We start from the raw sequence: 13286 nt of genomic DNA on the forward strand, positions 1-13286 counted from the left end.
AACTTTCCTAGCAGATGTGATAACCAGCGCAGCATTTCGATTGTTACCTATTGTGGCTCACAAGGCCTATTTTATTGATTGCATGAAAATTGGTTGAGACTGTGGTCACTCTATTTTTCTCTTGCTAGTAAATATGTAATTAACTACACAATTATACCTAGAGTAAAGATATGTAACTACACAATTATTTACCTATGATAATTGACACACCCCGTCCCGAAGGAGGGCATGCTGGCCGTCACGTGAGAGTGACGTAACCATTTGCACAGTACGGAAGCTTTAAAGATACAATTTCTAAGATGAAACACCCAAAGGTGAGTCCTAATTTTTGGCCATTCTGTCAGAACACCGTTGAATTTCCTCGTAGTCACCACACCTTTTCAATTCTTGAACCTGGAGGGGCGCAAAACAAAGTTGAGTGGGTCAGCAAAACGAACTTATTCAAAACCTTCTTTTCTCTTTGAATATACTAACCCCTCGCCGTAAAACAAATATAGTTTCCCAGAAAATAAACATATATACGTATGTATAGATATGCCAGTCATGCTCAAAGATATATCAATCATGCTTGCAATATGCCATTCATGCTCGAGAATATGCCACAACAGAATCTCATAATCAAATGTAAATGCTCAAGCATAATTCACATCAATAACATATAATCTGGCAGCCGGGAGTCACCTAACGTGACATGTACCGCTGCATATAGAGCTCCAATCTCAACTCATCATCTGAATCTGCACACGAGTCGGAACCACCTAACGTGGTCTGTACGACAAGACTGGGTGTAATATATACGCTCTAGTGCTACGATCACGTGAAGACTGTGCGAATAATCGCGGGTCACCTACGAGTCGGAACCACCTAATGTGGTCTGTACGACAAGGCTTGCACCTAACTTGGATCCAAGGCGAGCGTGTGGTGCTGGTGAACATCACGTGAAGGACTGTGCCCTGGCCCTGGGCGGGAGCACTAACACCGGGGTGCAGATTATGAGCTCTCTAAACATCTCAACTACTAATATTGCATACAAACATGAATACCACTTACCTGGCACTTACCTGGGCCTCCTCAGCACCATGCAACAGTATGCATAATTATGGTAATGCACATATTAAAATATGATGCATATATGACAGGATATTTAATTCGTATTTCTTTTAAAAATACGTTTTCTGGGAAATACGTCAAGCATACGTATATATATATATACTGAAAAATAACTGCCCACTCACATATCACATCGACGTCTCGTAGGTCCCTGAGCCTCCCCTAGATTGGTTACATTCTTCCTCTGTATAATTTTCACCTATACAAAAAGTAACCAAATTGACGTTATTTAACGCGCATACACCAAACATTCGTCCATAACTTTCTCATACGTTACTCAATTTGGGTGTATGAATATACCACGGTGATCTACACGACGTCACGAACGCGTGACAATTTTCAGAACTCAATTTGGAGCTCTCACGCGCCCCACGCGCACTGTTCACGCGCTGCCCACGCGCGCGTCTTCTTCCTCGCGTCGCCGGACTGGTTTCGCCGGAAATAGTGTTTTGCCGGAATTTCTGGGTAAATTTCAAAGTGTCATAACTTCTTCATTTCTTAACCATTTTCAACGTACTATATATCAAAATGAAGGTATTGACGAGACGAACACATCCATACCTTCCTTGACCCCTAACTCGCCGTGGTTTCGCCGGAAAACCCCTCGAAAGCTCCGGCCAACTTTGACCACGATGATCCCGACGTCCAAACTTCTCCAACGAAGTACTCCGAGGCTCCTTGGGACCTCACTAAGACATCTATGAGCTTCAAAATCCCAAAAACTAACTAGATTAATCTTTCATGAACAGTACTCGAAATCGGAATACCTCGAATCGACACGAAAACGAAGGATTTCTCACCTGAAAATGGTATGGTTGCACTCGTACGAGCTTCACGAGTTCGATGGTGTCCTTAGTTTCTTCGATCCATCAAGGTTTGGGTGATTTGTGTGTTGTCCGTACGTTTTTGAAGAAAGAAGGAGGAAGAACGGAGCTTGGGAGAGAGAGAGAGAGAAGTGACAGAAAAGAGACAGAGGGAGAGGAAAACACGGGAGAGTGAAACGGGGTGTATGAGTGTGTGTGTGGTCCTACAACACCACACAACACAAAACTACACGTAAAATAACGAACTAGGGGTAAAATTTGTAATTTCAAATGTACGTTTCGATATTTCCGGGACGGGATGTCACAACCTACCCTCCTTAATAGAATTTCGTCCCGAAATTCAAAACAACCAAATATAACCCCTAGAGATCGAAGAACAATCTAGGATACAAATCCCTTATCCAATCTTCTGTCTCCCATGTAACTTCCTCGACTGACTGATTTCTCCACAAAACTATCACTAAGTTCACCGTCTTGTTCCTCAGAACCTTTTCTTTCCACTGACTGCTTTCTTCACAATTTCTTTACCAATTACACTGCCTTAATTCTCAATACATTCTTTTTCCAATCCCAAGTCGTCCTTGGTTCCTCAACCAATCTAATCCGGATAAATTCTCAATAGTTGCACCAGAACTCCATGTGACGAATCTGCCACCTAGTGACAACACATCGAAATATAATACATTATGCACCTTAGCCAATTCTGAAGACATCACCACTTGTATGCAACTTCATCGATTCCTTTAGAGGTCAAAAACGGTCTGATGTGTTTAAGACTTATTTTGTCTCCTTTCCAAATCTCACTATTTCTTTTCGTGATGAAATTTCTAAAAATGTTGAATCATGAAACACATCATGCTCTTACAATAACTCTGGAAGTAATTCAAGCAACTTCACTTACTCTTCGATGATCACATAAAGTCCGATGTACTTAGGACTTAATTTGCTTTCCTTTCCAAGCCGTATCATACTTTTCTAAAGTGAAAACTTCAAAATTATAAGATCATCTACGTTAAACACTCGATTAGTGACATGTTCAACTATTAATCTCTTTTGCCATTCCTGGCTACTCTCAGGTTAAACTTAATCACCTGAATACTTTGAGAAGACTCATCCATAGTTTCAGGGCCTACCAAAACTCTTTCGTGATCGAATCTTCTCTATCCAGAAGTATTTCTTCCACAAATCAACAAAAATCGACACATTTCATGGTCCTTATGGCGTTACTTTAGAAACTGTGCAACCAACATACTTAAGAAACTCAGCAGTTCTGTAACCCAAATCTCTTCTCCATAAAACATATAAGTACTGTTGCACTGTGGTTGTTACTCAACACTGGAGTAAATGTACTAACTTGGTACATTGATCAACTATCACTTCAAGTTCAATCATAACCATCCTATTCTCGAACTCAGAAATCTTTCTTTTTCCCTTCTTTCTTTGCCTTGGTTAATTCTTAATTTTCTTCGTCAACCATTTGAGTCTTGAGTACGACCTTACTAAAAAGACTTAACTTGAAAATTAGCAATTACAACTTCTTCTCAATCTTTCATTCTCAACTTTACTTCAGTTGATTTCCAATCCACAAGAAGACAATCTTGGCAAGCGTGCCAGACATTAACTCTTACCACAGTCTTTTCACCAAGTGCATCAGCTAGAACAATTTTACGATCACCCTGGTCGTACAATCATGTTCACTGAACAATTCAATTCACCTTCGCCGCCTCATATCAAAATCCTTCCAAGTAATGGATATTGGAGACTTTTTGGCTTCGTAAAAATCTTGCATTCTTACTAAATATAATGTCTTCATAACTTCACAGCAAGAATGGTAATCATGACTTCCAAATCACCAGTAGGGTAATTCATTTCATGAGGTTCCTTTCGTCGTGAAACGTATGTAATCACCCTAACATTTGCATCAACATGCATCCAATACCATTCAAGAAACATCACTAAAATTTATGATTACCACTATTCTCTGGGAATACTAAATTACGTGCATGAGTGAGGAAATGCTTCAGTTGTTGAATCCTTTGCTCACAATTTCCTTCCCACTCATACATAACCTCTTTTCTCGTCAATTGCAAAGCAATGACTGAAAAATCTTTCACGAACCGTCCCTGATAGCTTGTTAAGCTAGGATAACTCCGAATCCCAATCACGATTCGTGATTGTTCTAAATTCTCAATTTCTGCTACCTTTTAAGAATTCACTTGAATACCTGAAGCAGATATAACATATCTCAAAAATGCTACTTGATTCATCCAACCTTGGCATTTGCTAAACTTAGCATACAATCGACGTTCCCTCGATCTTTGCAATATCGATTTAAGATGTTTAGCATACTTTGCTCTAGTCTTATCAATCTTTTCAATAGCAACAACAACAAATCGGTCTAGATATCATTGGAATACTTTATTCATCAAATTCATAAAGTAGTAGATGCATTCGTCACTCCGAATGGCATCACCAAAACTTGAAATGACCTTAACGAGTCCTGAAAGTTATCATAAGGGCATCCTCACCGATAATCTTCAACTAATAATATCCAGACCTCAAGTCAAACTTAGAAAATATATAACCACCTCAAAGCTGATCAAACAACCATCAATGTGAGGTTACGAATAACGGTTTTCAATTGTTACTCGATTCAACTGCTTATAATCAAAGTACAGCCTTAACGTCCATTTTCTTTCTCACCAATAAACTGGGGTTCCCCCAACGTACTAGGTTGAATAAAAACCTTTATCAACCAATTTCCAATTCTCTTAGTTCAAAAGGCAACATTCTATAATATATGGTTTGTACCTGGAGACAAATCCATAGTGAACTCTACATCTTTAACTGGCGGCAATCCAGGTAAATTCTCAGGGAAAATGTCAGGTAAATGTTTGACTACTCCCACTTCTTCCACACTACTAGAAGTGACATCATTTAGCACCACATGAGATAAGTATCCTTGGCAACCTTTTGATAATAATCTCTTTGCTCTCACAGCATAAATAACGGCATGCCTCACTCCACTTTGCATACTTACAAAAGTAATCTCTAGTCATCCAGACCGATGGAAAATAACTGGTTTCCCGTAGTAATCTATCTTGTCACGATTATAAAGTAACCAATCTATGTCTAGAATAACATCGAAAACCACAATCTAATGGAACAAAAGTAGCTGGCATTAATACATACTCTACTATTACTGAGCACTCTAAATAAGTACGATACTAACATAGGATAACCTATCGGTTTACTTGCTTAACGAATCCACGAATAAGTTATTAATATTACGGTCTGCAGCCCGCAATACTGATAAATCATCGTTGTCTCGATAAGTAAGCAACAACTCTCGAGGGTGTAATATTACTATTTTGCCACTCATTAGGAAATACATACACACGTCTCAACCGCGTTTATTTACTACTTTCAAGGCAATAACAATAATAACGTAAAATTTCTACATTATTAACAAATAGACTCTAGCTAAGTCATTAAGAATAATTATCGTACCCCTAATCAAATCCAAATAATTCGGAGTATCTTGCAGTGATGTGTAGTTAACACATCCCTGGGCTTGTTGTTGTCTCCCACAACCTCTATTAGTGTAAATACTTCTTTCATGTACACCACGGCCTAACTGACCACAATTAATAGATCCAGGAACTTGCTGGATCGGCGCTAGTTGTGGCAAAGAAGACTGCTAGGGCCTCTGTTGGCTTTGGACATAATTTGCAGTTCTATGTCCCATCTATCCACTTGTAAAGCGTCCAATGCTTTCTTGCCTACATTCTCAAAGGTGTCCATTATTGTACCTACAGCACAAAGGTACATTTCCTTTACCAAAATCACCTTGTCTCTGAGATCTGAGATTACCAATATATCTATCACTTCACCTCTGATCAATGGCATTAAACCTTTGCCAAAAGAACTAGAATTAGCTTCACTTCTTTTGAAGTTCCGAATCTTTCTATATTCTTGATATGACGAACCATTAACTTTATCGTCCTCTTTTGATTCCCATTCTTTTATCATTCTTCTTTACTCTCGCTGAACATGTTCTCAGAGTCCTCAAGGCTCAACAACATCTTGTATACTCTTGGTAAGAATTACAGTGGATAGTGGTCACCCAAAATACCACTGCCTTATGCCACCCAGCCTAAAACAATATAACACTTCAATCAAAATAGCAGCAATATTTGAATGGGACGAGGCAAGTCCGAGAACTTTCTATAATACTCATTGATCGTCAGCTTTCCTTATCTCACATTTGCAAACTCTTGCTTTCTACCATCATAAGATGCCAAAGGAAATAATTCTTTTCTTTAAACAAGTCCTTAAACAATTCTCAACCGGCTGTTTCCTCCGGTGACAACGAATTATACTCTTGTTTCCACCAGGATACAAGTTCATAACTCAAACCAGGTAGTCGTCTTGACTTACCTTCAAAAGACAGATTTCCTTAACTTGCATAATCTAAAACATCTTTTCCAATCGGTTAATCCATCACTTTGTTCCCTTAGGTTCATCATTTCATAAGGTGATTCAAATTCAACTCATAACCCATCTTAAAATGTCCCTTTTTGATAATATACTGAATCACCAAAATAATAGTTTCCCCTAACAGCTAAATCAGGGAGACTAAGTTCCTCTAACTACGTGGTTTGCTACGAGGCGGTGTAGTTCTGACAGAATTCACTAGAACTTCTCAAGATGTCCAAGATTGAAACTTAGGCTCTGATACCAACTTGACACACCCCGTCCCGAAGGAGGGCATGCTGGCCGTCACGTGAGAGTGACGTAACCATTTGCACAGTACGGAAGCTTTAAAGATACAATTTCTAAGATGAAACACCCAAAGGTGAGTCCTAATTTTTGGCCATTCTGTCAGAACACCGTTGAATTTCCTCGTAGTCACCACACCTTTTCAATTCTTGAACCTGGAGGGGCGCAAAACAAAGTTGAGTGGGTCAGCAAAACGAACTTATTCAAAACCTTCTTTTCTCTTTGAATATACTAACCCCTCGCCGTAAAACAAATATAGTTTCCCAGAAAATAAACATATATACGTATGTATAGATATGCCAGTCATGCTCAAAGATATATCAATCATGCTTGCAATATGCCATTCATGCTCGAGAATATGCCACAACAGAATCTCATAATCAAATGTAAATGCTCAAGCATAATTCACATCAATAACATATAATCTGGCAGCCGGGAGTCACCTAACGTGACATGTACCGCTGCATATAGAGCTCCAATCTCAACTCATCATCTGAATCTGCACACGAGTCGGAACCACCTAACGTGGTCTGTACGACAAGACTGGGTGTAATATATACGCTCTAGTGCTACGATCACGTGAAGACTGTGCGAATAATCGCGGGTCACCTACGAGTCGGAACCACCTAATGTGGTCTGTACGACAAGGCTTGCACCTAACTTGGATCCAAGGCGAGCGTGTGGTGCTGGTGAACATCACGTGAAGGACTGTGCCCTGGCCCTGGGCGGGAGCACTAACACCGGGGTGCAGATTATGAGCTCTCTAAACATCTCAACTACTAATATTGCATACAAACATGAATACCACTTACCTGGCACTTACCTGGGCCTCCTCAGCACCATGCAACAGTATGCATAATTATGGTAATGCACATATTAAAATATGATGCATATATGACAGGATATTTAATTCGTATTTCTTTTAAAAATACGTTTTCTGGGAAATACGTCAAGCATACGTATATATATATATACTGAAAAATAACTGCCCACTCACATATCACATCGACGTCTCGTAGGTCCCTGAGCCTCCCCTAGATTGGTTACATTCTTCCTCTGTATAATTTTCACCTATACAAAAAGTAACCAAATTGACGTTATTTAACGCGCATACACCAAACATTCGTCCATAACTTTCTCATACGTTACTCAATTTGGGTGTATGAATATACCACGGTGATCTACACGACGTCACGAACGCGTGACAATTTTCAGAACTCAATTTGGAGCTCTCACGCGCCCCACGCGCACTGTTCACGCGCTGCCCACGCGCGCGTCTTCTTCCTCGCGTCGCCGGACTGGTTTCGCCGGAAATAGTGTTTTGCCGGAATTTCTGGGTAAATTTCAAAGTGTCATAACTTCTTCATTTCTTAACCATTTTCAACGTACTATATATCAAAATGAAGGTATTGACGAGACGAACACATCCATACCTTCCTTGACCCCTAACTCGCCGTGGTTTCGCCGGAAAACCCCTCGAAAGCTCCGGCCAACTTTGACCACGATGATCCCGACGTCCAAACTTCTCCAACGAAGTACTCCGAGGCTCCTTGGGACCTCACTAAGACATCTATGAGCTTCAAAATCCCAAAAACTAACTAGATTAATCTTTCATGAACAGTACTCGAAATCGGAATACCTCGAATCGACACGAAAACGAAGGATTTCTCACCTGAAAATGGTATGGTTGCACTCGTACGAGCTTCACGAGTTCGATGGTGTCCTTAGTTTCTTCGATCCATCAAGGTTTGGGTGATTTGTGTGTTGTCCGTACGTTTTTGAAGAAAGAAGGAGGAAGAACGGAGCTTGGGAGAGAGAGAGAGAGAAGTGACAGAAAAGAGACAGAGGGAGAGGAAAACACGGGAGAGTGAAACGGGGTGTATGAGTGTGTGTGTGGTCCTACAACACCACACAACACAAAACTACACGTAAAATAACGAACTAGGGGTAAAATTTGTAATTTCAAATGTACGTTTCGATATTTCCGGGACGGGATGTCACAACAATAATATACACGACATATTTTTTTTTGGTTAAAATGATATCTAATACAGTCATTATTTATGAAAAATATTTGACATTTTTATCTACCAATAAATATGTAACAACTGTACGTATGAAAGTATCACGATAGAAAAAACAATTATATACCTAGAGTATATCTACCTAGAGAAAAGATATATATAAACACAATTATGAGCTATGACCATGAGAAATTTCAATACATGCATGTAGGAGCAAAAAGGAAAATAGAACCTGTAGCGACGGTTAATAGGGGAAAAAAAAAGTTGAAATGAAGGAACGCAACATATGGAAGTAGATTAGCAAAAAGTGCCAAAGTGTTGCGACGAATGTGAAAAATGTGAAATACAAAATCAAACGATGTAGAAGTCAGACAACGTGTTCCATATTTTAGTTATATTGAAGATGCCAAAGCCTAAATTCTAGATCCCCCTCACCAAAGTTCAGCGGTAATATGTAACGCATGCATGAAATTAACAAATATCAGAAAAGCACGAATTGCTTTGCTGAAAGATATTCTACCAGCATCCCCCTAGATTACACATCCAAAGCTTTCAAGATATCAATCAACGGTTCATGTCAGTGAAGAGATTTTTTAGTATGTCGAGAACAAGGTTAGTAGATTAAATGTCATAATACAAATCACTAGTACAAAAAATACTTTGCACGACGCAGGTCCTTTGTCACACAAAGTCAAAAAACATTGCGCAAAACTTAGCTCAACGCACCTTCGTCACGTGCTAACTGTCGCGGCAAGGCAGTGATAGAAGGGTTTGCGTGACGAAGAAGAAACATGCGTTGCGCAAAGAGGCTTTGCATGACGCAGGGGAATGCGTCGCGTAGTAAGGACATGCGTCGCGCAAAGTGACTTAGGTGCCTTTGCGCGACGTAGGTAGAATCTTCGTCGCGTGAACCCCTTTTTTTTGTTTTGGTCAATAATATTATTTTTAAATTTTTTAATAAATATTGTAATTAAATTCTAAACAATAATTAATTAACCAAGGAAAAGTATTTAATTATAAAATATATGAAAATGTACATACAAGATGTCCGAACAAAAAAAGAAAAAACTACAAGTAGTCTTCTAGGTTTGATACATCAGGCTACTGGGTATTGGCAGGGCGAAGTGGCTCAGAGTTCTAAGGTGTAGCAAGATCAGGTACTGGTAGCAAGATTTGGAGGCCGGACATCTGTATGGCTAGTACAAGGTCTCTCACGTGCCTGGCATAGGCCTTCACCTCCTCGCCCTGGGCCCTTATCTACTCGCTCTGGGCCTTAATCTGCTCATCCTGGGCCCTCATTTACTCGTATCGGGCCCTCATCTGCTCGTCTTGGGCCCTCATCTGTTCGTCCTGGGCCCTCATCTGCTCGCTCTGGACCGCAAGCTGACCCTTTAGGGTTGTCACTTCCTCCTTTAATGCACTGACCTCTGCTGTGTTCGATCTGGAAGAAGAGGCACTCGTCTCACAAACTTGCGCTTTCCCCATACACCGAACAACTTTGCCATGATGATGACCGAAGTTCTGATCCATGACATTAGTCAGGATCTGAAAACCTGCATCCTCAAGTACCGTGACGTCCTCGATCGGGTTCTCCGGGGAAGCTGCGATGTTGTTTTTTGGAGAATAGTAGTGCGCTGTTCCACCATAGTAGCTTGTGATAATAAAGGAAAAAACATATAATGTTTAATAACAGAATATAAATAATATTTGAATGATTCATACATATAAGAATAATAACAATTACATATACTTACATGAAGCTGCTTAGTTGTCTCACCACCAGGTCGAACGTAAATGTCCTCGAACATGTCGATCTCTGTGAACTTAGAACCTTCTTGAAGAAAAAAACATTAAGAAAATTTTATTAATCAATAATAACAAATAAATTGTATAAAATTTCAAAATTAATACAGCAATAGATTTCTTCTATTAAACACACAATATACATGTTAGTGCGACTATTTAAAAGAAATTAATAAAGGAAGCTTAAAAAAAATAACTAAAACAATAATAAATTATTATTAAAATATTATGTACATACCACAAACTTTGGGTCTGTAAAATGTTTGCAGAGCCACTCCCAATCCTCTGGCCGGTCTTACAACTCGGTTGGGCAACCATGTAGGCGAGCAAACTCTGGATCATCCCATAGCTTAAAATGCGTGTGAAGATAGTTCTTCCAATGTTTGTACCAAGTTGCTAAGGTCTCCTCTATGTAGGCCATGGATATGTCCTCAAGATCAAAATTGACCTACGAATATGAAAAATAATAAAATAATGGTAAGAAATATAATAATATTAAGATAATATATTTTGGTTTTTAATATTTGTAAACAAAATTAAAAAAATGATAAAGGCTAAAAATTAATATACTAATCGACAACTTGTCTCGCACCAGTTTCTTCGTCCCCTCGGGAATTTCTGCCTAAGACTCCCACTGCATAGGACAATTTTGTTTAATAACAACACCACAACTACTAGCAACGCTGTTATGCTGTTGTGAGGTAATCGCTCCACGATGTCGCGGGTCATACTCAATCTTGATCCTGGAGCTGATTAGACGTACGATCTGTGCCTCCTTTAACATTCGACTAGGCCCCCTGGTATTTTTTTTTAGCTAGCCAAAAATAATTAAATGGTGAAATCCCTAAGCTTAAATTTGTACAAAAAATTCGACACAACCTCCCTTAATAGTACAGCAAAATAACAGTAATTCACAACCCCCATCACATTTTCACAATCCAGCAAATTTTCACCATCATAAATATAATAATTTTAAAATGAAAAAAAAAAAAATACAACGTAGTGATCGAGAATTAGAAAAAACTACTTGGCTGGGAGGCCTCACCCTTGACTCTGGATGCCGAGGAAGTGTGATCAGAAGGCTCCGGCTCGTGGCGGCATTGGTGAGGCCGTAGTGCACTGAGCGGTTGAACTGACACTGATGACGTCAATGAGACGGGCACCTGGGACGCCATAGGAGTAGCCTCAGTAAGGGGTGTAGGCTCCCCAATCAATGGAGCACTCATGCTTAGAGCAGTAGATGTTGATAATGCGGGAGGCTCATTGGTCACACTTTGATGACGAGTGATCAACCGCGACATCTATACACTTTTTGAACCATAAAATTATAACATTAGAAACTAATCATTTTTTGTATTTGAAACTAATCAATTAGCATCCAAAGTAGTAAGTAAGTAGGTTACCAACATTCTTAATTTCAAAACAAGAGGAAACTACCTATCCATTTTCATAGCCAACAAAACAAAAGTGCATCAAGTGAAACAAAAAAGAATGGGTAATCCGGAACTGGGATTACCAAACATTGTAATCAATCAAAGGTACCAAAACTTCATTAGACTAATTGATATGATCAAAGTACCGTACAAAAACAATTTACTTCATACAAGCCATTCAACTAGACACATGCCACATCAAATGAAAAGGCAATCTACTTACCACCACTCGATTTCTGGAATTGGATCCTTTGGTTTTTCTTTGGTGATAACTCTCTCTCCTACTTCTATCAAATTTGGATTTATATCCGGCGCTGCTTTGCTCTTTGGCTTGTGCTTCTCCAAATTTACTCTGTACAGAGGTGGAAATTTTTTTTTACAAAAAGACAGGTGCATAACTCAAAAAATGATCAAATGGGTTAAAGAGACATCAATAAATACCTTTAATTTTATAAGCTCAGCATCTCTTGTCCATTTTCCATCCTCTTTGGCCTAATTTTTTTTTATTGATGCCCACATCCGGATCAAAATGAGGATTCTTTTCAGGATCCACATCCAATTTAGGTTTAAGAATCTGGAATGCTTCTTTCTTCTGTTTGTTAATGTTGACCTGAAAATACAAGAAACATGAGATTAAATTTCAAACAAAAGAAGTCACTTGCTACAAAGTTAACAACACTCGATCTTCCTCGCATTTGCAACAACCAGTTTGAGGCTTTTATGTTATACTAAGAACAAGGAAATTCATTCTAAGAAGATAAGTGGGACTTATAATAAAAAAACGCCGCCGCAAAAGAAACGATGACATTTTATTTCATTGCCATCAAACCATTTCATAAGGCAAGCCCTGGGAAATTGAAAACGGCTATAGAGTTAATCATCCTTCATATTTAGAGGTGTAGGTTCATCTCATGTTATTTATATGTTAGGAATGAACTCTTCAACTGAAAAGTTTTAAGGTGAAAGAGAGGTCATTTTTCTATGAAGTTGCAGGAAAGAATTCCCTCAGTTATTCTCCACTTATCATTCCAGAGATCCTACTACAAGAACAAGTATACAAACAAACGTTGAGGTGACAAAATCTGGTGAGCCTTACTTTTCCCTTCATAAGAGCACACCCATTCCAAAGCCAACTGCTTATTTAATTGCTTATTCATTGTAGGACTATATGCTGCCCCATCACTCTCAATTTCTTGTTTTCTTATAAGTAGTAAAATGTCAGTACATGCTTGCATTTAAAAAGTGTTAGTAATAGAAAAGGCAATTTCTATTATGTTACAATTTAAGAACCATGCATAGTTAACATAGTA

At 39.0% G+C, this 13286-nt stretch overlaps 2 long non-coding RNA genes across 2 annotated transcripts; both read right to left on the reverse strand.

Moving 5' to 3' along the window:
* Window positions 1-213: 213 nt before the first annotated feature.
* LOC137726873 (uncharacterized) lies at window positions 214-3621 on the reverse strand. The gene is made up of 3 exons (XR_011067698.1): window positions 1911-3621; window positions 1672-1815; window positions 214-1571 (listed from the first exon to the last, which is right to left on the reverse strand). It is a non-coding gene; the product is annotated as an uncharacterized lncRNA (long non-coding RNA).
* Window positions 3622-6354: 2733 nt separating this feature from the next.
* LOC137721190 (uncharacterized) lies at window positions 6355-8676 on the reverse strand. The gene is made up of 3 exons (XR_011066611.1): window positions 8389-8676; window positions 8150-8293; window positions 6355-8049 (listed from the first exon to the last, which is right to left on the reverse strand). It is a non-coding gene; the product is annotated as an uncharacterized lncRNA (long non-coding RNA).
* Between the last annotated feature and the right edge of the window lie 4610 nt (window positions 8677-13286).

The sequence above is a fragment of the Pyrus communis genome, chromosome 2 (assembly GCF_963583255.1).
Source record: "Pyrus communis chromosome 2, drPyrComm1.1, whole genome shotgun sequence".
Taxonomy (NCBI): Eukaryota; Viridiplantae; Streptophyta; class Magnoliopsida; order Rosales; family Rosaceae; genus Pyrus; species Pyrus communis.